Source organism: Rhodnius prolixus, unplaced genomic scaffold (genome assembly GCF_049639745.1).
Source record: "Rhodnius prolixus isolate KJV_2025 unplaced genomic scaffold, Rpr scaffold_8, whole genome shotgun sequence".
Taxonomy (NCBI): Eukaryota; Metazoa; Arthropoda; class Insecta; order Hemiptera; family Reduviidae; genus Rhodnius; species Rhodnius prolixus.
In genome coordinates, this window is record NW_027411593.1 from 4998110 (window position 1) to 5024136 (window position 26027).

The 26027-nt window shown below is 39.4% G+C and overlaps 1 long non-coding RNA gene across 1 annotated transcript; it reads left to right on the plus strand.

Moving 5' to 3' along the window:
* Window positions 1–1409: 1409 nt before the first annotated feature.
* On the plus strand, window positions 1410–26027 carry LOC141451571 (uncharacterized). Its single transcript, XR_012456896.1, has 3 exons — window positions 1410–1743; window positions 5777–5955; window positions 25827–26027. It is a non-coding gene; the product is annotated as an uncharacterized lncRNA (long non-coding RNA).

Consider the following 26027-nt stretch of genomic DNA (forward strand, 5'->3'; position numbering starts at 1 on the left):
GATTACGTGATTTTAATTTCGGTTAAGCTATAAGGATGGCAGGAATATAGAGTACTGATCCATCCATTAGCTGTAGTTTGTGTGTAAATAGTTGTATTTAGTAGAGGGATAAATGTATTTATAAGTAAGAATGGAGAGTGAGTGATATTCTAGTGATAAGCACCTAGACGATGCTGGCTGTATGGCGAAAGCCAATGCCAAAAAAAGGCAACAAAAATAAGGAACTTCAGATTCGATGTTTAAATTATTGTTCAAAATCTTATAAGTGCCATTTCGAATTGATTTTTTTTTTTTTTGTAATTATCATCAAAACGTCTCCATCGTTTTTACTTCTTATGCTGTTGGCATACTTAAAGATTTATGAGCTTTATTTGAAAAAAAAAATTCTCTTGAAAGTGCTTCTTAAGGCAGTCTACGCGAGAAGTGAAGTTGAGCTTCTCCGTAAAGTGCCAATTAAGTAGTAGTGTAAAGTGCCTCAGCGTGTAAGTGAGCAAAAGTGCCAATTATGTGGTAGTGTAAAGTGCCTCAGCGTGTAAGTGAGCAAAAGTGCCAATTCTCTGAATAATTTAAAAATATTTTCGCAAATTAATTGTTTAAAAAAAAATCTTGTTTCGTTGCCAGTTAATTGTAATGAATGTTCCTCTACAGAAGAAACGGAAATGGTATCACTGTACACCGTAAAGTAAAACTAGTTGCCCAAAAAGGAGGAGAACGATTTAGTCAATACCCAGGAGAGTAACCAACCGCTTGTTCTCTTCCTGGCTCTGCATCTACATCGCCCTTTTTTTTTGCCCTTAATCCTTATTGAAAGAAATAAAGTTATACACCTTCCAATATGTAAGGAAGGGAGCGCAAAAGATGGTAAGTTGGATGGTAAGACTGTCGTCATAGACTGGGGCTATAAGGTACTTCTTACCACCTTGTACATGTACGAAGGGAGGCTATAGAAGGAAAGGGGATACCTAGCCAGCCAGCCAGCTGAGGGCCATGATACGAGGGCAGCCCGCTTTAGGCACACATAGCCTGACTATACATTGATATAGGGTTATAGCCAGGGCGTTACAACTACAACCTATTACCGCCCTGATTGTACAACACTTACATGACGTCCATTTGCATAATGTAGGTTCCTTTCGCCCGTTGACTACACTTAAGGGACTACCTAACCTTTATACTGTACTAAACATGGCTGTAGGTTACATGGACCAAAACTGATTAATATTAGGGTTTTGGAGTCCTTACTTTTTTTTCCACACCCCTCTCCGTTTCCCTTTACTTAAAACATCCATTTATAAGCCTAGTTCCAACTTCTCCAAAATGAAATCCAATTTTACATCCATTTCTTGTTTAGTAATTTTGAAAAAAATATCAAATTTACATTTTTATTTCCATGGTTACCAAGCAGAGTGAAGAAGTCAAAACAATCCGAGGACGAAAATTACTGTTCGTCCTGCTTAAGTGTTCTTTTGTTTGGCTCCTCCATAAGTGGACATAACCAATTATCTAAATAGTGATCTTATCGGATATTCCGAACACGATTCTTTTAACTAAGAGGAAGAAGTTGTGGAAGCGTATGTAACCGAAAAATAGTCATAGATGGCAGGAGCTGGTGCATAATATAAATTTGACCTTTGAACTGCAAGACTGGCGTGCTATTTACTGCTAATATTTAAAAAAAAAGAATAATAGATTCATTCTCTACCGTACGTTCGGCCTGGCCAGTGCCTGAATATGTTATCGTCTGTGAGTCTTATATTTTCCTTATTATTATCTTGTATTTAGAGTAATTTTCCTTTCTGTATCAATCTTTTCTTAAGTAAAGGTATTCTGTTGTTGGTTCATTAAACACCAGAGAGAATTTTATTTTTGCTCCCTGCCGTCCCGGGTGATTGTCTCCAGGACCCTCCCTCCTCTCACCAGTGAGCTATCCCGCCAGAGGCTGGTTAGGGATCTCGTATCTGAAAGCTTCGGCTATCTGGCGCCCGCAAGGATACCGTCCCTTAAGAGACAGGAATCTCTCTCCCCTAGACGGTCACACGTGAAGGCCAAAATTTTTGAATTGTTGGTAAAAAAAAAAGCGGAGAAATAACAGCGTGTTGATACACTATGATCAGTGGTTATCAGTGGAGTTGGACAATTTAAGGTTATAAACAAGGTTAGGTTGCTCTTGTGTGACACTTGTTTTGTTTGTGTGTGAATAAGTTGCGACAGCGACAAGACGTTCTGTACCAATTGTAGCGCCCAAAAGTTTGTGATGTATGTGCATTGCAGGGGGGTGAGGGGTTCCTGAAGGATGTCAACAGGATTGTTGTTGCAAACCTCGGTTAGTGTGGAGGGGGTTGTGCGCGCGAGAGATGCTGACAATATCTGAATGTATAGTAAGTCTACAGGGACGAGTGGAGTACGCCTACAGGTCCCATATATCTCGACCTACATAATTGATAGAGGGGGGGGGCCGCCAAGAGCCCATGAAAGGCTGAATTAACTGTAGCAGAGAGAGAGAGAGTGGATACGCCACCGTATCTGAGTGGGGAGGAAGGCCTTTCCCGAGGGACTCCACTCTTGGTTAATTGATTGTTGTAGAATTAGTCCTGGGGTAGTGTTGCGCCAGTGTAGCGCTCTCTCCAAAAGGGCCAGGGATCTCTTGTACAGGGATGAAGGCAGAAAGCTCTTAAATCACCAGCCTTCACTTACTGGCACGTCCTTAAACCATATATTAGTGTCGAGAATTAAATTCGATAGCCTCTCTCTCATTCTCTCTCTTTCTACACTTCCCGCGCCTAGAAAACGCCCGGGATATAGCTTGCAGCGTGTCTGTGACTGTGTCCAAGGTTGTGGGCCCTTTACTATTGTAATAGATGCATCCACAGGCCACAGCTTTGACCACAGAAATTTTAGCCTACTTCAAACTGTTCACAGCAACACTATAGATAGCGATTCACCATGCACAAGAGGGTGTAACGTGATTGAGAAGCCGATGGAAACAAAATTAGAATTTTCCCTAAATATATTAGCCTTCGATAGACTTCAATATAACAGGAAGTAGATGGTAGTTATCCAGCATCCTGTACAGGCCGAGTAAACATACGAGAATTCAATATGATTCTCGCTCAATGTATCAACGATAATAACAAGACATCGATATTGCACAGATTTATTTGAATAGAGTGATACCGATGCAGGAAGCGAGACTTCATAGATCGCGTAGAACTACCACTGAAAAGTGATAAGCCTAGTACACGTACGAAGTGTGGCTATTAAATAACGAGACTGATGCTGCTACAGAAGAACTATGCATGCGCCAAATCCTAACGACCGACAGCTGTGCAATGTAAAGCCTTCTCTTTCGATTGCAGCGTCTCACATGTTTGTAGAGAAATCTTCTGACCGGAACCATCGTTTGTGTAAGAGATGTTAGTTTCGTTTTTGCCGATAACATGATACTACACATGTAATAGAGCAACGAATTGTCGTGAAATTTCACATCAAAACTTGGTAAAACCGCTACTGAAACTTATCTTTTATTAAAAGAAGTTCTGTGGCGATGAATGTTTATCACGTGCGCAAGTTTTTGAGTGGTTCAAGCGTTTCCAAGATGGCCGAGAAGACGTCCGGAGATGATGGCCGCCCGGGTCGCCCTTCCACGTCCAAAACGGATGAAAATATCGATTATAATTAATCAACATTACTTCCGTGAGGTGCTTGCTCAACTCCGTGAAAAAAACGACCCGTTTTGTGGAATAACAAGTCATGGGTTCTCTCCATCAAGACAACCGGCGCCGTCTCACACTGCATTGTCTGTCAAGAACAGTTTCTAGCCAAGTACAACATCCCAGTTTTAGGCCATCCGCCTTATTCGCCTAACCTGGCCGCCCCATGTGACTTTAGATCTGTTCCTCAAAGTCAAATCTGCATTAAAAGGAACACGATTTCAGTCCCAGTTGAAGCTGTGAAAGAAAAAGCGGTACGCGTCAAGCAGGAGCTCACAGAAAAAGACTTCCAGCACTGTTTCGAACAATGGTAAATTCGCATGGAGCGTTGAAGGGATAGGGGAGGGGTGTATATTGAAGGTGATAATAACTAAATATGTATAAATTTAAAATTATATGTTTTACAGCAATAGTCTCGTTATTTAATAGCTACACCTCGTCGTAAGTTCAGAAATGAAAATTTCTTTGGCGACAGCACAAAAAAATCGCAAAAGCTAATTTGTGAACCTGACGCACTTCCGGCGGTGGATTGTTATACTTTTGGTTAGTGTTTTCATTTTCATGACTATTACGCAGAAGTAGGGCGGCTTGCCAATACTGTACAAGTGACCCTTTAGAAGTGGTTTTAAATTTTGGGGATAGAAGCGTTTTGGCGTGATAATTGGTGTTTCCATCTCTTGGGCGACAGAGTCTCATCTGTACTGAACACTGAAAACTCATCACAGTAAAATTTGACCCAGGGCTCAGGAGTGATGGCTTGCCACCACTGGGCTGAGACAGGCGAAGGAGTTCATCAAAGGCTATTCACCGAGGCTGACCGCAGAATAAATCCGTCAAGGCCGCGTGGGGCTATAAGGATAATTGTAGGGCCTATTAACCAGGCCACTGCAGGCTCAGAAAACACATGCATCGCATGGGCCTGGCAGATGACAGCCTTTGTAGTTACTGCCAGGAAGAAGAGGAAACGGCACTGCACGTGTTGTGTCAGTGTGAGGGGTTTGTCCTGGATAAGGATGTTTACTTCTCGGGGAGGAAAAACCAAGGCACGAGAGCTTTACCCAAGAGTCGCTCTCCAACATTAAGAGTCTAATTAAGCGGACGGGTCTGGAGGGTGAGCTCTAAAGTCGGGGAGCCACAATAGATCCATAGGGGTCGCAGTGGCGTAGGCCTTGAGGCTGCCCTAATTTAATCTGTTCAGTTCTATTCTAAAATTTGACCCAAATCGCTGTGCAGACTCGAAATTTAGAAATAAGAAAAAAATAAAGGTCGTTTTCCACCAATCACCATTTTGGCAATGTCTGGGTTCGAGCCTGCTTGGTGGAGTTATCAGAGACATGAGATTTTTCTCTCTCATTCCGCCTGATTGCTCCCTCTCTTTCTCGCTCTCTCTCTCTTTCTTAAACACACACACACACACACAAACACTTTTACCTTTATTACTTCCTCTTTACTCCTTTTGTTTCTTGTTCTTGTTCTTTTCTTTTTTATGTGCCTTCTTCCTGCTCTGTTCTATGTGGCAAGGAGAAAACTCTAAGAGAAGTTGAGCATTTTTGCAATTTTCATTCTTTGACTCTGCTCTGGGTTAACCCCTTTAGAAACCTTCCTCACTACTTCGTCTCAACCATCCGAGGCCTTCTTGGACTCTCTAGCATTAGATTGGAGTTTAGAAAAGAGTGAACAAGTGGATACGTACTACTAGAAAGCTCCAATCGCTCCACAGTTCAACCCTCCGCCTCCCTTTATTCCGGTAGATCTTGGCCTAAATACGCAAATACCAAGGGTACCCCCGAAGGAGTAGGCTACCCTACCTCCTTTATCCGCTTCTCCTCTTGTAAGGCACATTTATTTTGTATCTCCTCCACCCACCGGCACACCCATCTTATTCCACATTCTCTCTCTCTCTCTCTCTCCAAAGAATTTCCTTATTAAATGAATTCCCGGAGATAAAACAAAAAAAAGGAAGAAAAGGAGTTGCACAATTAATATTAGCTAGGCGTCATAAAGTAGCCTCTAGTACTGTTTACATAATGAAAATGCAATTCGTAATAACAGTTTACTTGTTACAGCAGTGGTAAGACAAAAAGTTTGCGATAATGACACATTTTCAAAATCAGTTTTCAACCGGAAGCAAGGCTGGATTTTCCTTTAGGCTAACTAGGCTTCAGCCTAGGGCCTCAAGATCAAGAGGGGGCCTACATTCAGAATTAAAATTACACTATTACATTAAATTACATTTTTTATAAAGGTTAGTACCAATAACAACATGTTTCATTTAACATATTGATATAAATCACAGTAGTGATGTATTTTATTATCTCTCAAGTAATTTAAAAACTTAAAAATGAGAGGTGAAAGGGCCTCATAAGTGGAATACCGTAGAGCAGGGATGGCGAACCTCTTTGAGACGTGGGTCAAATTTTGTTCATTTTTTTTTTCTTTCGTACTAGCTCTTGGGTCACTAATGCCCATTTGCACAAGAGTTAAGTTTAAGAATTTTAAACTGAATATTTTCAAAACTAAACATCTTTAAAATGGCTTAACGGGTATAACGGGACGAAACAAGTGGCTATGGAAGTCTCTTTTTTACAAACATAACTGAACAAAAGTGTGTTTTATCTGAAGAAAAATCTAAATATGGTTATTTGCTTTGGGTTGTCGATTTTTTTTAACAAACAATATATGAGTAAAATTATACATTTTATTATTTTGATATTTTGTAAACACTTTTGCTTTATTTCAAATACTACAAAAAGCATTTGTCGTCATTTGCGTTTTAGAACTGTAATGATCAAACTAAAGCTTATAGACAGCATTAAAATTTGCTTTTGTGTCAATGCGTGATTGAAAAAAAATACAGATAGAATATAAATTATCCACCACAATTAGAAAATCTAAATCAACCCGCGTAAACAAACAAATGGTTGCCTAGCAATTGTGGGTCAGTGAAAAAGCTTGCGCGGGTCAGTGTCTGACCCGCGGGTCATAGGTTCGCCATCACTGGCCTAGGGCCTCTTTTCTTCTAAATCCGGCCCTGACCGGAAGTACGATGTTTTGCGTTTCCGTGAGTATTATAAAAATTATGGTGTGAAATACAAGTTCTAAGTCATAAGTTTTTTGTTCAATTTTTTTTTTTCTAAAAAAAAATTAGGCCATTTGTGTCCGAAGCACTCCGGAAAAGTGTTCTCTCTTTATAGGAAACACTGCCCATTATCGGACCGTGAGCTGTAAGTAATCGATATTTGGAATAATATGAGTTATAGTTTTCATGAAATTGTAAAGGGAAAGCAAGCTATCTAATTATTGAACTCGGTGTACTTTGGAGTAGATCTATCCGCATGGAGATTGACAAAAAAAAGGCTCTTCCATGTTTTCTTGGCAAATATAACCCTCTACGCGGCAGAAACTTGGAGTCTAACGAAGAAAATGGAAGATAGGCTATTGGCACTTAGAAATGGATTTCTGGAGAAGAAGCTGTGGGGTCTCCCTCAAGATATGGCACGTGCCTAATCCGGAAATCCGAAGACGTGTTGGAATACAAAAAAAACACTTTGTATTCCATTGAAACACGGAAATTAAAATGGTACGGCCACGTGATGCGTATGAGTGGTAAGAGATGGCCTAGGAAAATGATAGATTTCATTCCTAGTGAGAGGAGAAGGAAAGGAAGGCTTAGGGAAACTTGGATGGAGGGAATTACCGAGGGAATGGCCTCTAGAGGCCTTCGGGAAGGAGAGTGGGAGGACAGGAAATCTTGGACTTTGGGCATTGGGGATATGATTCCTTGGGAATTGTCTGTTTTCTGATTGAATCAATGAAATGTTTATGGGAAGTTTGATCGATCTAAATGTTTAGTAAAATTTTGTTATTTATTTAAATAAAGATATAATAATTTCTCATCTTAGTTGAAATAAAATAAATTCTTTCGTAAATCTTAGTTTTAAAAGTTGTATTTTTTTTGTTGCGAACCTGTTGACGCTAAAAGCCTGCTGTCCCCCCCTTCACAGATAATTAAGTTCGAGTAAAGATGAATTCTTCAATTAAGTGGCTGGGGAATTTTTTTTTTCAGAAAATTCTTTTAATTTTTCCAGCCAGGAAATACTCTTTAGGACGTACATTATTAGAGATGTCGTCTTTGTAATATCCTATCTTTGCTTTAATCATATCATCCAGACATTCTTCTGTGGAACACTTTGAGGGGCTTCTCTCTCCTGTTCAAAGGTTCAAAGATTCGTTCGTACTGTGCTAAGAGGAGGAGCTTAGCTGGAAGGAAATTAAGTATTTCTGAGCTAGGGAAAAGAGATTATTATTATTTATTTATTTTACTATTAAATAAGAAAAAGTAATTTTGTAGATTTTCGATGTTTCCATGAGGACGAATAATAGTGCTATAGACGATCCTTGTTTCCGGTACTATTCTGTAAAGGCCTTGGTGCCAAATCTCGCTTCAGCTCTCGCAGGGCCTAAAACGCTTTTTTTTGGCCCCTTATTCCGGATTAGGCTAGACACACTAGCGTTTTCTTGCGTTTTGGGGGGGGGGGGAATCAAATTTAAATCACTCACCCTCTAACGCAGGGGTTCCCAAGCTGGGGATGCGAGACGATATTCCAGGGGGTGCAAGTAAAGTCCAGGTAAATAATAGGTTATTATTATTGAATCAAATATTTTTCATATTTTTATTTCTCTTGCACATACTTCAAGGAAATTATTATTTTTTGTAAATTTGTTATAGTAAAGTAATTGCCTATTTTTTTCAGGCGGGGCTTAACGTCCAACTACTAAATTAGGTGTGGTGGACGAAGGCGACTAGCAAACATACTTTACTGTAAATTTCTTTTATTAACCATTAAATAAAATCCAAGGCCTAAGACGGGGAATCGAACCTACTAAACCAGCAATACATCTAAACTTTGCGGGTCTAGTCTCTTACTCCTAACATACTTTACTGTAAATTTCTCATATTAACCATTAAATAAAATCCAAGGTGTACAGACCGGGGAATCGAACCCACTAAACCAACAATACATCTTAGCTTTGCGGGTCTAGTCTCTTAACCGCTCGGCTATCGTGGCGTCTGTAAAATTGTTATGTACTCCATGTGTTTGATTTTTTTTTGGTTATATTTATCCTTGAGCAAAATATAAATTTCAGGGGGTGTGAGGTTCGAGTGAAATTTCTTTAGGGGTATGGAGCGAATAGTAAAAAGGCTGGGAACCACTGGTCTAACCTAGTACAAGTACATAATAAAACCCAAATTCTCTAGATGTAGAGTTCTCACTAACTAGTCAGTAGGCAATTACTGCTGTCAAAGAAGATTAGATCAGTGGTGTAGCAGTAAACTTTGTTTTAGACAATGTTCTGCCAGTAAGTTTTCCATGTAAATGTAAGTTTTTGATTAGGCTTTAAAAAAGAAGAAGAGGAAGAAGAAGTAGGAGAAGAAGAAGTAATATCCAAACTAGGAAGGGAGGAATTAAGTAGCTGGAAAACTGGCTCCAATATCCTGGAGTTGCTGGCCAACTTCATCACTCACAATGAGCTGGAACGTTCCCTTCTCCAGCACCCTCCACAGCCAGGGGCTTGCCCTCTTTTATTACAAACCTATAGTACACACATAACTCTACACCGTGTTAGCATCTCCTCTACGCTCGTACAGTTAATTTAGATTAATACTCCAAACGCTTGATTTAATATAAGAATTTAGTAGTGAAAAGTAGCGTATTGTTTAGGGAGGTTTGTGTTGTCTTGTTGCTGTTGTTGTTGTTGTTGTTGTTGAGTGATTAGCTTTAGCTAGTGCTCTGCCATCCATCAAAAAGTCACCAAAATAACACGTGTCCTGCCCTCCGCGCGTGTCAGAAGCGCCATTTCCCCATCACTCATTGAAGTACGCGCACTTCCTCTTCCATCACGTAACACACCAAAACATGCACACTGGCGAACAGCCTATCATCCGCTAACCAGCTGTTTTTGCTTTCATCATCCGCGCCGCTCCTATTTAAACTAGAATAGGATGATTAATTTTCATTCTCTGTGTCCCGGATTTAGAAATTCTCATTTCCAGCTTTATATTAAAGGATTATCTCATTTTACTCTCATTTTCATAAAATCTGGTGAGAAAGTTTTACTTCTTTCGATTGTAATTATACTCGTAGTAGACAAATTCGATCTAATCGTTCAGGACTCAAATCTATTGAGGAGGCTGTGGTCTTATTTTTTTTCTATTCGGAAAAATTTCCGCCTTAAAGTTATACCAGTTAAGCAGATAATTTAAATAATTTTTTTTTTATCCTTTTATTGAAATTTACACCTGTACCTACAGGGTACAATAGGTAAATGAGATAAGTGTATAAATAAATAACGTGTCAGACGTGAATGTTGGTCATTCAGTGATGGCCGCCATTAGTCACCCAGTTGGTCACGGGGCCAACGGCGCCTCAGCCGTCTTCGAGGAGTCTTGGAGGGTAGCATAGTTGAAGACAAGTTTGCAGCTAAAGGGTTGGGATGATGAAATGAGAGTTTTTGGTGAAAATTTTTATATCGGATTTTGGCAAGTTCTCGGAGATGAGTGGAACTTAGAGATCTGTAAGTATTGTGTGTGGTTGCTAACATAGAATGGAGCGTCTACTATGCGGCGGAGTATTTTGGATTGGAGTGTTTTTGCAGTATATTGATGTTGGATTTTTTAGCTGTTCCTTAAAGTTGCGAGTCCGTAAGTCCATATTGGTGTGAGAAGAACTGTATAGAGTCGTCGTTTGTTCTGTAGTGAGAGTTTTGAGCGTTTGTCGAGTAGTCTGGCTAGAAGTTTGTATCGTTTGTTTAGTTCGGTACGTTTAAGTCTCGTATGGGGGTTCCAGGTAAGTCTCTTGTCTAGGTACATTCCAAGGTACCGTACTTGGTCGGCTGGTGGGATAGGTGTATGATGTAAGAAGTCAGGTGGTGGAGTTTGACGTTTGAGTGTGAAGACTTTGTATTTGGACTTAGTTGGGTTAATTTTTATACGCCAGTTTTCTAACCAAGGTTCTATTGAGTGAAGGTGAGCGTACTGCGAGGATGCGGTCAGAGTGTGTAGTATTTGAAATAAAGCAAAAGTGTTTACAAAATATCAAATAAAATTTATAATTTTACTCATATTTTGTTTGTTAAAAGAAAATCGTCAACCCAAAGCAAATAACCAAATTTAGATTTTTCTTCAGATAAAACAAACACTTTATAAGGTTTTGTTTAGTTATGTTTTGTAAAAAGAGACTTCCATAGCCACTTGTTTCGTCCCGTTTTACCCCGTTAAGCCAACTGAATTTTAAAGATGTTTAGTTTTGAAAATATTCAGTTTAAAATTTTTTAAACTTAACTCTTGTGCAAATGGGCATTAGTGACCCAAGAGCTAGTACTAAAAAAAAAAATGAACAAAAGTTGACCCACGTCCCAAAAAGGTTCGCCATCCCTGCCCTATGTTTTCTTTAGGCTAAAATTTCCAAAGAGATTGTTCCAATTTTCTCTGGGAAATTTTGGCTACTTAACTTCGTAGGAGATTTTAAAGGGAAAACTAAGAAAATGAGAGGAAGCTTGAGGTAAATAGATGATAGCGTGGCATTAACAAGACAGAGAAGTCATGCTCTATATTCCGTCAGCCTTTTCTGTTTGCTGAGACTGGCAGATACGATGATAATGGGTGTAGAAGTTCTGGGAGGAAGTGGGCTTTCTTGTGTGTAGTATGCAGATGTACTCCACATATGCTGAGATAGCAAGACATCTTCTGCTAAGATAAGAAGCAGTTCAGGAAGTAATGCGGTCTTCGAAGTTGATGGTGTTGAAGGAGGCCGGGGGGGTTGCGGAGGGATCGTTAACTTTTCAGAGTGAGTGTGTAAAATGGAAGTGGGAAAAGAGGCTACCAGTAAGCCAAGCCACCCTGCAAGTTTGGAGGGCACAGCAGAGAAATGAGAGTAGAGAACAGCAATAAGTGTATTGCGGTCTTAGTTCACATTAGTAACGGCGGGTGTAGCGCGCGCGGCCAAGCTCTACCGGTAACTCTGACACAAGACAAAGCTCGTCCACTTATTCAGCTCTCAGTCAAGCTCAACCTCATTCTTCTAGCTACTCACTTCCTCTTCCTCCACTTCTGGCAAACCTTTGCATCAGCCCCCTCTACTGCCCTCACCATACCTCTCTCTCTCTCTCTCTCTCTCTCTCTCTCTCTCTCTCCAGTCAACCTATTTGTCTAACACTCTAAGCCCGTTCTTCTGTGATCGCGTACACCGACTCTTCAGGAATTCCAATAATATTTCATCGGCGTTTTCCTTTTAAGCACAACTACCTTCACTATTTCCGCTTCTCAATTTTAACTAACTTAACAATATGTTCTCATTTCAAAAGTTAAACTACAAGTTTCTAACACGCTCTTAATACTTAGATATCTACTTCCTCTTGCTGATGGAAAAAGGATGTAATGGGATCGTCACAAATTTTTTAAATTGGGCTCTACAGGTATACAAGTTTCCCCGTCAAGCTAATTCACTCCTTCAATGGTGTACTTCCTGTAATGTGGCACTCCCGGGGAAGAACTTTCTATTACCTCAGATTTTTTAGCAACTTAAATTCTAAGGAAGGCCGAACTATACTGTAATTTAATATTTTAAGGTTGCCCGATACAAACTTCTAGCCAGACTACTCGACAAACGACCCAAAACTCTCACTACAGGACAAACGACTACTCTATACAGCTCTTCTCACACCAATATGGACTTACGGACTCCAGCTTTATCGGAACAGCTAAAAGACAAATCTGAGATGGTTATTTAAACTAAGAGTTGCCAAACGCAGCATTTCAGTTATTTACCCTGGATTGACAAAGCAAGTCCATAAAGAGAAATGTGCATTGTGCAATTTAAATACCATTCCCTCTGTGAGTGCCCCATCCTTCAAGATGTCTCGGTGTGAGATTCTTATCTGCTCAGTACGTTATAGATGCTGAGTAATCAGGAGATTTGCAGAAATGTAATTAGCTCTGCCAGGCAGGTACATCCTAATTAAAGAATTTAATTATTAATCTTGATTTTAAAATTTACTTTTTAATTTTTGTTTACAGTATAGCTCAGAAGTAATAAAGATGTGTTTCCGCTCTGTGTATTATTTTATTTCATTTGCGCCATGTAAGGCTGCAGATTAAGTAAAAAGTAAGTAAAGTAATCGCCAATTTTTACAGGCGGGCTTTACGTCCAACTACCAAATTAGATGTCGTGGACGGAGGCGACTAGCAAACATATTTTACTGTAAATTTCTTTTATTAACCATTAAATAAAATCAACTAACCAACAATACATCTAAGCTTTGCGGGTCTAGCCAATAACTGGCTAACATACTTTACTGTAAATTTCTCATATTAACCATTAAATAAAATCCACTAACCAACAATACATCTAAGCTTTGCGGGTCTAGCCTATAACTGGCTAACATACTTTACTGTAAATTTCTCATATTAACCATTAAATAAAATCCACTAACCAACAATACATCTTAGCTTTGCGGGTCTAGCCTATAACCGTTTAACATACATTACTATAAATTTCTCATATTAACCATTAAACAAAATCCACTAACCAACAATACATCTAAGCTTTGCGGGTCTAACATACTTTACTGTAAATTTCTTTTATTAACCATTAAATAAAATCCAAGGCTTAGACTGAGAATCGAACCCACTAAACCAACAGTACATCTTAGCTTTGTGGGTCTTGCCTCTTAACCGCTCGGCTACAGAATTAACATTTAGTAAATTTTGGTGTTTGGAGCAAATGTTAGAGCTGCAGTACCGGAAATGAGTGTTCATTCTTATTCCCTTTCATCTAACATTTAAAATGGCAACATTTGTAAAAAAGGGGTTTCCATTGTCTTTATTTACATAGCAAATTCCTGGATGTTAGCTATTCTCTTATAATGCTGGCAATGTCTTAGTGATCAATATTACTGAAGGGTAAGGGATAACAGGCGGGCCCTTTTCACACGCCCCCCCGCCCCACCTCCATCGTCGTGGGGCATCGTGGCAGCCACATGTGTTACCATAGTAAAATGTGTGCCAGTTATTGAATTAGGTTCGGGGTCCCAGAGTATATAAGGATATAGGAACTGTTACACAGTAGTGGTGTAGATGATAGGTTGAGAGTGTGGGGGGGTAACTTGTGTGCAAGGGTAGCAATACCCCCATGGGGTTGCCGCAGTTAGGGCTTTTCCACACCTCTACGTACTTACAGACGGCTGGCTTGCCACTACGTACGTATATTTCTCCTCTTTTCTCTCAGCCAGGGTTAAGGTTGAGCGGTAGTAGAAGCTGATCTAGAAGTGACTGTCTGGCATTTACTGACAGAGAGAGAGAAGGAAGGGCCAATCTAATTTCGAGACTCAGCCCGTCATTTGTTCGAATTAGGGCAGGCCGGCCCATTACCCGGCCAACCCAATCCCCCTCATACGGTTAGGTTAAGGGAATTTGCAATTTTGTTTGAATTATTTCTTTGCCTTGCTCAGTCTTTAGGGAAATGGCCAGCCTGATCTACTTCCTCCATTTTAGGGAAATGGCCAGCCTGATCTACTTCTTCTATTTTACTAGCCACTCCTCCACTGTCTTCCTCATCATTTCCAAATCACCATCTTAACCGGGGAAAAAAAAATCCTTTCCATCTTCTCTTGGCAATTCACAAGTCTTTCTTTAAGCTTCCACTTTTACTCCAAGCTTCAAAATAGTTTTACTACAACAATACGGAGTCATTTTGAAGGAAGATTTAAGTAATAGTTCTTGACTTTAATTTGTGATTTAGTTTCAGTTGCTTTTTACAACTTTATTAGAACGTAAGGTTCTGGGGTATATCCAGCTCCACAAGTAGCGTATATAGGTATTATACGGCCTTTTTCTGATGGGATATTACTATTTTGGCAGATTAGTGCAGTAAATTTAGAATTTATTTATGTAAATTGCTCTACAAGTAGTAATTTTTGACTTTAGTTTTAGTTTCAGAATTATTGAGACTTCGAATTATCAAGAAGGGAAAAAAAATTCGAATTATTAAGAGTTTTTAATATGTATATATGTAAGTACATACGTATATTGAAAATACGTACATATGAGCTTACCTAAGTTTTAGACATATATAGCCTCAAGTAAAAAAGTAAAAATAATGAAAACGACAAAAAAGAACAAAAAAAATACATATGTATTAACATTCCAATAAATAATAATATACATATGTACCTAATTAAAAAAATGAAGAACAGTTTTTTGTTTCAATGTGGCTTGACTTAGTCAAGTGACTTAGAATTGTAGAAAGCGTTGATGGTGGAATATTGAAAGTTTTGGCGATATCTTTCTTTTTTCGAACCACTTTTCACGGCCGCGATAATGTTTTCTTTGTCGGACATAGTAAGAGAGACGTACTTCCCATCGTGACAAAGTAAGAAAGAGAATTGGGAAGTTAAACTGGGCTGAAAGGAGGGAAATATTAAGCCAGAAATGAACAATAAGCGGAAAATGAGAAGTAAACATTACTAGGGAAAATTCGAATTATAAAGAGAGGAAGCGACCTCGTTCGAATTATAGAGCCTTCTCTCCTGTTGTTAAGAAAAGGATTTCGAATTATCGAGCGTATCAAAATACACTGAATTTTTTCGATTTACCGAAGTTAGCAGCTGTAGAGTTTGAATTATCGAAAAATTCGAATTATCGAGGTTCGAATTATCGAGAGTCGACTGTATTTCCTCTTGCTAAGAATAATAGAATTTTTTTTTTTTTTTTTTTTGCCCTGTTTGCCCCAGTTAAAATACAGTTTTCGCGACCTTGGTACTGCCTCATTTTCTGGAAAACGGGTAAGGTTTTTATCAAAAAAACGCACGAATGGTTTTTATTGTTTTTCTAAGAAGGAAAACTTATTTCACTTTTAATGGTTTCTTTGTCCGGAAATTTGGTAGAGTCGCACTCGTCCTTATCTTCAAACGTATGAACCTCTGTCTCTGTCTCTTTTTACACTACTGGCAATTCTCTGCGGGTTCCCTCATAAACTTACTTTCTTTTTGACTGGAAAGAATTCCTAGAGATAATGCTGTGATAACAAGGCTTGGGAATTCCAGACAGGCTGGTATTATCTGGGACCCGCAGATGTAAGTAAAAGTGGGGGTAAAAAGAGGAAACGTTTAGATTAAGAGGGGCTAAGAAGTTGGAAACTGGTGTTAGTATGCAAAAAAGGAAATAGAACAGTTCGCGTTACACCATTCCCGCCAAGGTACTGTTTGGAGGCGGCACTGCTTCCGCCCCCTAAACTTGATCACTTCAACACTTAATTAAAGCAAAATCTCTCTCTCTCTCTCTCTCTCTCTCTCTCTTGTACTTGATTCCCATCCAGCTTTTGAGATTTTTCATTATCCCATTGCTGAAACTAGATATCCTGTACATTTCTTTATCACTTACCCACTGAAGAGGTCGCCCTCCACCTAAATCCGGCCAAATCGTTTATTTCTACGACAAGAAAACCTTCCCCTGCTAGTTTCTCTTTCCATCCCACATTCACCATCTCATACGATCATCAACATAATGGCCACAGCCCTCCAGTCTCCAAACTACGTCATGTTGCGTTGACAACCCCCCTGAACTATTTCTCAAGTAGTGGATATTAGGTTTCGATTCACGCCAATTTACTTAATAACAAAGCCAAAGTCCCCCCTTTTTATAACGTCTGGCAATATTTTTTAGCTCTCTCCCATCCTCACCTACCCCCCTCTCACCATACAGGAAAAACACAACCCTCGTTTCATCGTTTCCACCAATATCTGCGCGTCAATCAGTTTTTTTCATTTTCTGTGTTTTGCTTTAACTGGCTGTGATGACTTTTCATTTTTAGAAAATTCATCACAGGAAATGACGTACATTGAAGTGCCAATTTGCTGATGGAAGTTGCATTTCCTCTTCCAACGCGAATAAAATTTCCCTCTTAAATAATTCAGCAAGTAGGCCCAAAATATTTGGTGCTTTTTTGGTCAAAATTAAAAAATAATTCAGTCAAGTAAAACTTAATAAAGAGCAGTATCCGTAGTAGTTGCTATGAAAGAGTTTGTCCGTTCGTTTGTTAATTTCAATTAAAAGGATTGTCCTAAAAAGAAAATGCTCACCTTCCCCGAGTTCCGATGAAGAGGACGAAACAGGAATCGAATTGGAAGAGGAGAAAGTGATGCCATTTCAGAAATCGATTGAAACTGAATGTACAGGATATGAGGAAAGCTACAACAAGACCAGAAAAAAAAGATTGGTTGGAATGCATAATATGTGCCGGAAGTGGTTCCATGAAAATTGCTCTTCTTTTGCATACGCTTGCCAAAATTGTAGTAAAAGCGCATTTAAAAAGAAGAAGAATAAGTAAATATTAAGTAACCATTCATTTTTTTACGTTTTTCTAGCGCAATTTCATTTACAATATGTGGCCATCTCTCCCAAGTTACATTGGCCACTCACCCAACCCAGAGGGGATAGATGGCCAACTGCTACTTTGTTTTTTTTTGTAAGAATAAAAAAATGTTTCCCTTAGCATTTTTCCTGAAATTTTTTCCTTATCTTATGTTTGTGAGCGTATGAGGTTTCCAAAAATAATAATAAAGTAAGCCTAGCCCTAACCAAAATGGTGCCCATCTCACCCGACTTTACCCTAAATCATTTTTTGTCACTGGCATACTAAGTGCTCTGTCGGCTACCGTACAGTATTTCCGTGATCCAACACCTCCTCAGCGTGATACTTTAAATTCAAATAAAGTTTAAATCTTAATTCAGACAAAAATCGGATGTCCAAAACACAGTAGGTAATTGCAATATTTAGAGCTAGTGGGGGTAGAGATATCAGATTATTATTGTATAGAACATAAGTCAAGAAGTTAGCAAGGGCCTTCTTGTTCCTTAAACATACCCTCTCCATCTTTATAATTAACAGTCAGAATTCCTGGGGGCACAAAAAAAAATATTGTATAATATAAATGGTAGAGGGTACGGCGCCAGCTCCTTATGTTGGGATGGTCGCACAAGAAAAAGGGAATCAACATAACTGTTAAGTGGCTCAAAGTTGTTTGGCCTTAAGCCTATTACTTGTGAACAGAAGATAGAAGTCAGGATCGGCGGTGGAAGGTTTTAAGGAATACCACGACGACTCATGAGAGGGAGTACAGGAGTGAGGGGCTCCCTCCCGGGTGTAGCAAGAAGACTCTTTTTTCCGGGAGGGGGTGTTAGAGGGGAGGGAAACGCAATCGCTTACCAACAGTGTACAAAATGAAACTTTTAAAGGCCATCAAAATCGTTTCGTTCCGTTTTTGAATTGTCTTTTCAGAAGAAGGGCAGTGACAAAGAATAAGAAGGGTGAAGAGAGAGGAAGCGAGAAAGATGAAGGGAGCAGAAAAAGACTTTTACCCCACGATTTGGGAGGGGAAGGAAGTGCGGACCGTCGCACAATAGAAAAAGTAAATAAATCTAACTGGGCCGTGCTGAGTTCCGCCGAGGGCTAGACGGTGGAGTTGCATTGTCTTCTTTCTATCACTGGAGGCTGCACACCCCCACTTCTAATTATTGCTGAGTGCTGCAATCTAACAGCTTCCAGCTTCCTCTTAATCTTTCATAATCTGGTGTGTGAAACACTCGCATGACTTCTTCCAGCCGCGATTGCTAGAAAATCAAAGATCTGTATAAGATGCCTTTTCGTTTCTTCAAGAGGGCCAGCTTGTCGATCCCTTAATGGTCTACAGGTAAAATCTTATCGTTTTCACATGGTCCAAGATTTTTTTAGCGCTTTTTCCTCCACTGCTTTTGAAAGGATTAAAAATCTACCCCTTAGGCTGCTAGTAAGAGTAGGTATTGTAGAGGAAATACCTCTGAGAAGAGAGAAAATGGTTTCTGCAAATATGTCTGTGTATGTGTTAGCTTGTTTCCGTAACCCAAAAGCGAAAACCAGTTCAAATTTGAGATTTCGCAGAGTCATCAGAGGATGATTAATTGTTGGAGGAGGAAAAACCGTTACCTAGAAATTTTCTGTCTCTTTAATTAGGAGGAATCTATTTCCGGAATATCTAAAGATGGCGTTGGATGGCCACTAAGAAGTGGGTACGAGTTGTGGCTATTAAATAACTAGACTATAGCTGTAAAACATTATATTTTAAATTTATACATATTTAGTTATTATCACCTTCAATATACACCCTATCCCCTACCACTACAACGCTCCATTGTTCGAAACAGCGCTGGTCTTTTTCTGTGAGCTCCTGCATGACGCGTGCCGCTTTTTCTTTCACAGCTTCAACGGACTGCTGAAATCGTGTTCCTTTTAATGCAGATTTGACTTTGGGGAACAGATCTAAAGTCACATGGGGAGGCCAGGTCAGGCGAATAAGGCGGATGGCCTAAAACTGGGATGTTGTACTTGGCTAGAAACGTCGTCTTGACAGACAACTTGACCCGTGACTTGTTCTTTCACATATCAGGTCGTTTTTTACCTTACTCTTTCACCAGAGTTGAGCAAGCACCTCACGGTAAGTAATGTTAATTAATTATAATCGATATTTTCATCCGTTTTGGACGTGGAAGGACGGGGTCGTCCTGGGTAGGCGGTCATCATCTCCGACGTTTTCTCGGCCATTTTGGAAACGCTTGAACCACTCAAAAACTTGCGCAAGTGATAAACATTCATTGCCAAAAACTTCTTTTAATAAAAGATAAGTTTCAGTAGCGGTTTTACCAAGTTTCATGTGAAATTTCACGACTCATGTTTTCGGCAAAACGAAACTAACACCTCTACGACGGTTCCGGTCAGACAGATTTCTCTACAAACACGTGAGACGCTGCAATCGAAAGAGAAGGCTTTACGCTGTGCACAGCTGACGGTCGTTAGGATTTGGCGCATCAGTCTCGTTATTTAATAGCCACATCTCGTATTTCTACTTCCTGCAGAGAGAGTGTTGTCATCGGGAGGCTGTATAGATCTATCTGGTCTCGGTGTGGAATTTCCTGTTAACAGAAAATAAAATGTTAACAGAAAATGTTATGTGTACTTTATAAAAAGATGTGGCTGGCCCAGTACTACTTAAATCATAGCAGAAAATTTATCATTTAGAATTTAATAATGATTACAACTAGCGGAAGTCATGAGAGGGTTTAAAGAAGGAAACGATGTGACAAGTAGCAATAGGCGGGACTTTTTAATAGAGAAATTAATTAATTTAAGGCTATCTGAAGTTAAACTAAGATAAAGGAGGTAACGCTAACTCGTTCTCGTGTTAATCCAACAAGGGGTTAACACAGCCGTGTATATATAATGGGCTCCAGTTGGCTAAGAGAGAGTGCAATGAATATTTATACGTTATTTGCCGCTGATAAAAGCTTTCCTAGTGTTAAGCTCCTTCTTGGTAAAGATGTGGAGGCGGTATGGAGGCCGTCAGCTCTCTACGGGCGTATCTCTTAGAGTCTCAACAACAAGATTACGTATTGTCTCTTCCAAGTATTGTCTACGGCTTCTACGACGGGACCTACGCCAGAACGAGAAGTGTTTAAATGCTAATCCTTGCGTATAACGTTTTATACTCGCTCCATTACTGTTCAAAAACAACATTCTTAAACTTCTCGAGCTGGAGGACAGTCTTAAGTAGGGGAACATAACCTGGAACCAGAAAGGAAAAAAACTCCATCCTGGATTGTTAAAATGTGTACCCCTATGGCTATCCTGAAATTAATTTTTAGGAAAAATCAAATCAATATCAATGTTTCGAAACAAACGAGCAAAATTCTGTAACTGAGAAGAAGTACAATTTCTTCAAGATATATATCTTGGTAGCTAGTAAGGACCAAATCTCGGTCAATTCTTGCCATGGTGCTCTCAATTTGTTAGGAGCTCTGAATACTCTTTCGGTTGCTTGGTCCCCTGGTCATTCCGGGATTCCGGTTAACGAACTTGCTAATGAAACAGCAAAGGAAGGAGCTGCCTTGATAACAATGACTCCTCAGCCCTGTTATCCCTGTATCCTATCGACGTTGTAGAACAGTGGTGGATTTTGAAAGAACATCGGAAACGGTGGAGATCCCGAGCTGACTGCCGCCAGGCTAAGGAAATCCTTGGCCTGTCAAAAACAGATATGGTTGGTTTTAGCAGGTCCCGGAACCGCCAGTTGGTTCAGCTGTTGAGTGGACATGCGAATTTAGCGTACCATCCTTTCAAATGCGGCCTTATCTAGTCTCGCCAATCTGCGACACTTTATAGAGGTGTGTCCAGTTTATTCTAAAGACTAGGATTCCTCGTCTTTAATTCCTCATTAAATGTTTCCCTACCGGAGATTGTGGCGTCTAGTAATCTTAACGAACATTCTACGTTTATTCCAATGCACTGGACGATTGAGTCGCCATTCTCCCTAGTGTCCTGTTACTACTTTATTAGTTTATTAGTATTGGCATCTGGCAAACTTTAGCCGGATTTGTTGTTTTAAAGCCCCGGTATCTCTCATGAGATGAGAGGTGGGCGGGGAACAATGGGCATTTTGGATTGCCTGCAATCCTTCCCCTTTTTGGTGGAACCGCCCTTTTTAATACAATCTAATCTAATATCTTGGATTTTAATTGTCGTGCTACGAAGATTTTTGAAGACATATGCAAGCTGCCCTGACTTGAGATACTTCCTGGAAGGTTGTTTCATGAAATGGGCTGTTCACAAAAGATTAACAGGGAACCTTAGTGAAACAAGCAATTGTTACTAAATGGGTATTTCCGTATTCTGCAGAAAGCTGCATTGCTTAGCACCACTGGCAGCTGTTGGAAAGATTGTTTTTGGAAAAATTATCTCAGCAGACATCCCCGGAAAACTTGTGAAACTTGAAAGTTTTCTAATTACAATAATATTAACATGTCACAAAACAGAGGTTGAACTACCCGCAGTGGGGGGGGGGAAAGTGGTCTAGCCACTTCTTCAGTAGCCTTAGTGTCTCTGCAGGTACCCCAGCCTAACAACTCGACCCTCACTCTAAACACTTACACTGTCCTGTAGAGGTAGTTGATGTGTGCAAATTATTAGGATTTAGCGAACCCACAGGCTAACTCTAGCTCATCAATTAACGCAAAAATAGTTTTTGGTAAGATAACCGATGTTTTTATTCTTTCGCAAAAAGAAATGGAACACGTTATAAGACCAAATGTTGCCAAAAATGTGGAAGTAAAGGTGGAAGTTATACTATTTTACACACACATACATATATACACATATATTTGGTGAGTGTGACGTAACGAGATTGGACCTGTTAGCTCATTACCGAACCCCTTCGTACCCTCATTACAGGCGCTTCAGAGCTGCTATCTGCTGGAGCATATATACACACTTTCCAGCACCTTTATACTGGAGTATGGCTCACATTCTAATTAAAAGTACTTTCATTAATATACTCACGAAGCGCCCACTAAAACAACTTCTAACAGCAGTTTCCTTATTTAAATGTCCCACCTACAGGACAAACTAATACCATTAGCGTTTTAATTATTTACTACTATGGTGGATTATTACAGCATTGGTAGTTTTATCAATTCACAGCTGGATTCGCTATTTCTCTTTTCATAGTTTTTCATTCTTCAATCGTTACTTATACTTATTTACTAAATCGCTATCTCCCATGAAGTACCAGAGCTATATAACGGGCTTCAATCGTTAAACTTCTTGTCGCTCTCCTCGAATTAAAGAGAGACAATAGGAAAATAAAATGTAAAACGGTATAGGATTCCTAACCGATTCGGACTTTCATGCGTCGTCGAGGACGACATCAATCCTTGTAGACATATCGATTTATGTTTCCTTATTGCATTTCACTTGCTGACTAAATGAGAGAGGTTACACTCAGTAACATTTTGAATAACTCACACGCACTTCCTGCAATTTCCATACGTGTTAAGACGGATAAAGCTAAAGAGATTATAATTGGGTACCTTAGTACAGGAAGTACGTATACTGATGTTCATTCTTCCTGTTGGAAATCAATTTTTTGTAAATCATTGGTAAAAGCATCACTGTTTTTCAATTAAATTTGGAGGAAATAGTAATGGAAATTAGGCGCCACGATAGCCGAGCGGTTAAGATACTAGACCCGCAAAGCTAAGATGTATTGTTGGTTTTGTGGGTTCGATACTCCCAGTCTAGGTCTTGGATTTTATTTAATGTTTAATATGAGGAATGGAATAGTAAAGTATGTTAGGCGGCTAGAGGCTAGATCCGCAAAGCTAAGATGTATTGTTGGTTTAGTGGGTTCGATTCCCCGGTCTCTAGGCCTTGGATTTTATTTAATGGTTAATATGAGAAATTTGTAGTAAAGTATGTTAGGCGGTTGTAGGCTAGACCCGCAATGCTAATATGTATTGTTGGTTTAGTAGGTTCGATTCCCGGTCTAGAAGCCTTGGATTTTATTTAATGGTTAATAAAAGAAATTTACAGTAAAGTATGTTTGCTAGTCGCCTCCGACCACGACACCTATTTGGTAGTTGGACGTTAAGCCCCGCCTAACAAAATAGGCAATTACTTTACTTTTTTTTTAGTAATGGAAATTTTTCCACTTTCATGAAACTTTTGAAGGTCGGTTCTAGGTTTCACTGAAAGTGATAGTAACATTAAAAGAAGAGGGTTCATACCAGGGTCCAGATAATTCTGGATGCTGTATATAAAGGTGTGCATAGATCTGAAGGTAGAACATGCTGTTCTTCGTTAGGACGAATGTGAAAGGACGGGGGGGAGGCAGCGGCCCGTATGAATAGTGTCATGCTTGACTAGTCCTTTTTGGTATAAAGTGTATGTCATGTCTAGTACACTTACACACTGTGAAGAGCAGATCTCCCCACTTTGCCGCCCCCAAACAGCTGATGGAAGGAAGGCGGCACAGGCTGCTGTGTGTTATTGTGTGCGCGCAAGACTGTAGAAGAGGTGGGTTTACTTCCTTGCTCTCTGCCTCTCTGCTCTTCATCGTTTCCCTTGGCCCCAGGTAAAAGCAGCAGGTCTTTTAATTAGCTGAGCATAGTGAGCTGGCTGCCAGGGTGTCCCTTAATACCAGAAGAGGTAACATGTTCGCGCGCTAGAGAGAGAGAAAGCGAGCGAGAGGTACGAACGACGACGCTTGGTTTCTATGGCGACCATGTCTCTTGGTTACCAATCTGCTGCTGTCGTCTCTTTGCGGCCACCTTATTCTCCAAAAATTTTCCTCTTTTCCCTTCCTTCACAACATAAAAATAGATCTAAGTAATTACTTCAATGTAGATCACAATATTCTAATTTCAATACACCCGCATTGTTATTAATAATTTTTCTTCAGTAAAATAGATTTACCTGATTGGTAGTTCTTGTTTTTCTCTTTCTATTTTCAATTTTCTTACCCCCAGAACTGCTATAAAAATGAAATGATAAATGACCCTACTCATTTTCCACTTGTAAACCCAAATATTAGCCTAAAGTGGTCGTATACATTGTAAATAGTTTTGTCATTCCAAGTTAAGTTCATCAACCTACCATTGCTTTGATTGATTTATTGTCCAGAGTGTTCCAGGAGTGACACAGAGCGAGATGTTCCAGAAATATTTAAACTTTGTTTACTGCTGTTGTATTGTTTCTTCTTCAGTTGAATAGAGTAACCTTTTTTTCTACGAGAATATCTAGTGAAAAAAAAGGGTCACCTATTTCTTAGAATGTCTAGAAGGTATAGGTTAGTTCGTTCTATATTTAAAAATAAATTAGGGTAGAAAATAAAAACTAGTTTTTTCTACTACTACTAGGTGTATTTATGGGAGCGATGATTTGTACTTAGTAACAAACTAAGGGAATTCCCCTATTCCTTCCTCAGGCCCGCACTAACCAACCCCTAACCCTCTGTCTGTTTACATGGTTTATGATCTCTTTTACTACCTGTTTTCTTTGGGCCCTGGTTAATCATTACTCTGGTCTATGTAAATCTAAATGTCCATTTTACAACAGTTAGTAAACACTTTATTATGTGTAATTATAGGAAACTTTGGAAATTTTAATTTAAATTCAATTGTAAGACGTTGGAAACAGAAAAGAAGCCATAATGTATAAACCGTCTGTCACCGGAAGTCTGTTACTTCTATTTTTGAAGTTCTAACTCCCATAAGCTTCCTTCAATCGCCGGAAGTTCGAGTCATAAGTGCTACCTTAAGCCCATTTTAAAAAGGCGGAATATTTTTAGGCCAACTTAATGCGAAGTTGTAATTTTTGTAAAACTCTTTACAGTTTTCATTCCTCATCCTCATCATTTAATTTTACCATTTATAAATGCAAAATGTTGACCATACAAAATAGCTTGGATACTCTATCAATCATATCGCATAGTTGTTATTAAAATTTGCTTTAATTTCATAACCAGTTAAGCGTGGAATTTAGTTTTTTAACCCCCCCCCCCCGCAGTGTGAATTAAAATCAAGACAATGACGTAGTATACACGTCGATCGCAGGGCAAAAACAACCACAAGTTTACAATAGTCATAATAGTCACTGTGCCAGCGACTTTTTCTGCAATCTCTCTGGGGGGGGGGGGCTTACAGATTACCAGAGAATTCTGTGCTCATTCAAAAATCTTTAACCGCTTCACGTATGCATTGCTCTAGTTAACTAGGGAGGAGCAAGAGCTTTGCACAAGGAAGAAAAGAGCTTTTTTGAATTCTGTGCAAAATGAAATCATGCTCTGAGACTGAGAGGTCTGAACCTCTATCTAAGGTAAAAAAACGGGCATTGCACAAGGGTTGAGAGCTTCTATTTGTGTGCGTAATTCCCCAATCTCTAATGCGGAGACCAAACATGTACCAACCACTTATCATTTGGCTGGCTCCTACCACCTCCCTCCGTATAAAATACTTGGCAGTTCTATTGGTAAGATAAAGGAAACTTCTCGCCAAATGATATTCTTATTGTATTTTATTAAATTTTAGAGTTTTTTTTTATAGTTAATGGCAATTTTACATTTTTCACGACGAGTATACACGTCGAACGTACCGAAATGGAGATTTGGTTTGACGTGTATACACATCATCATTTTTTTTTTTAATTTAAAACGCATCTACATCTAGGTTATTGTTGGGCGGAGCTTTTTTTTCAGTGCACTGCCGGCCTCCAGTCAGCGTTCTTTTCCGGACAGTGAGCTATAAGATAAGGTTACCAGACGTGTGCCGTTACCCGGGGAACAGTCCCCGATTGAAAAGTGGAATGTTCCCTAATTTTTACATTTCTCCCTGACTGTCTATCATCACTGACTTGTCCAGAATTTGCTACAAAACTATGTTCAAGAGAAAACAAATTA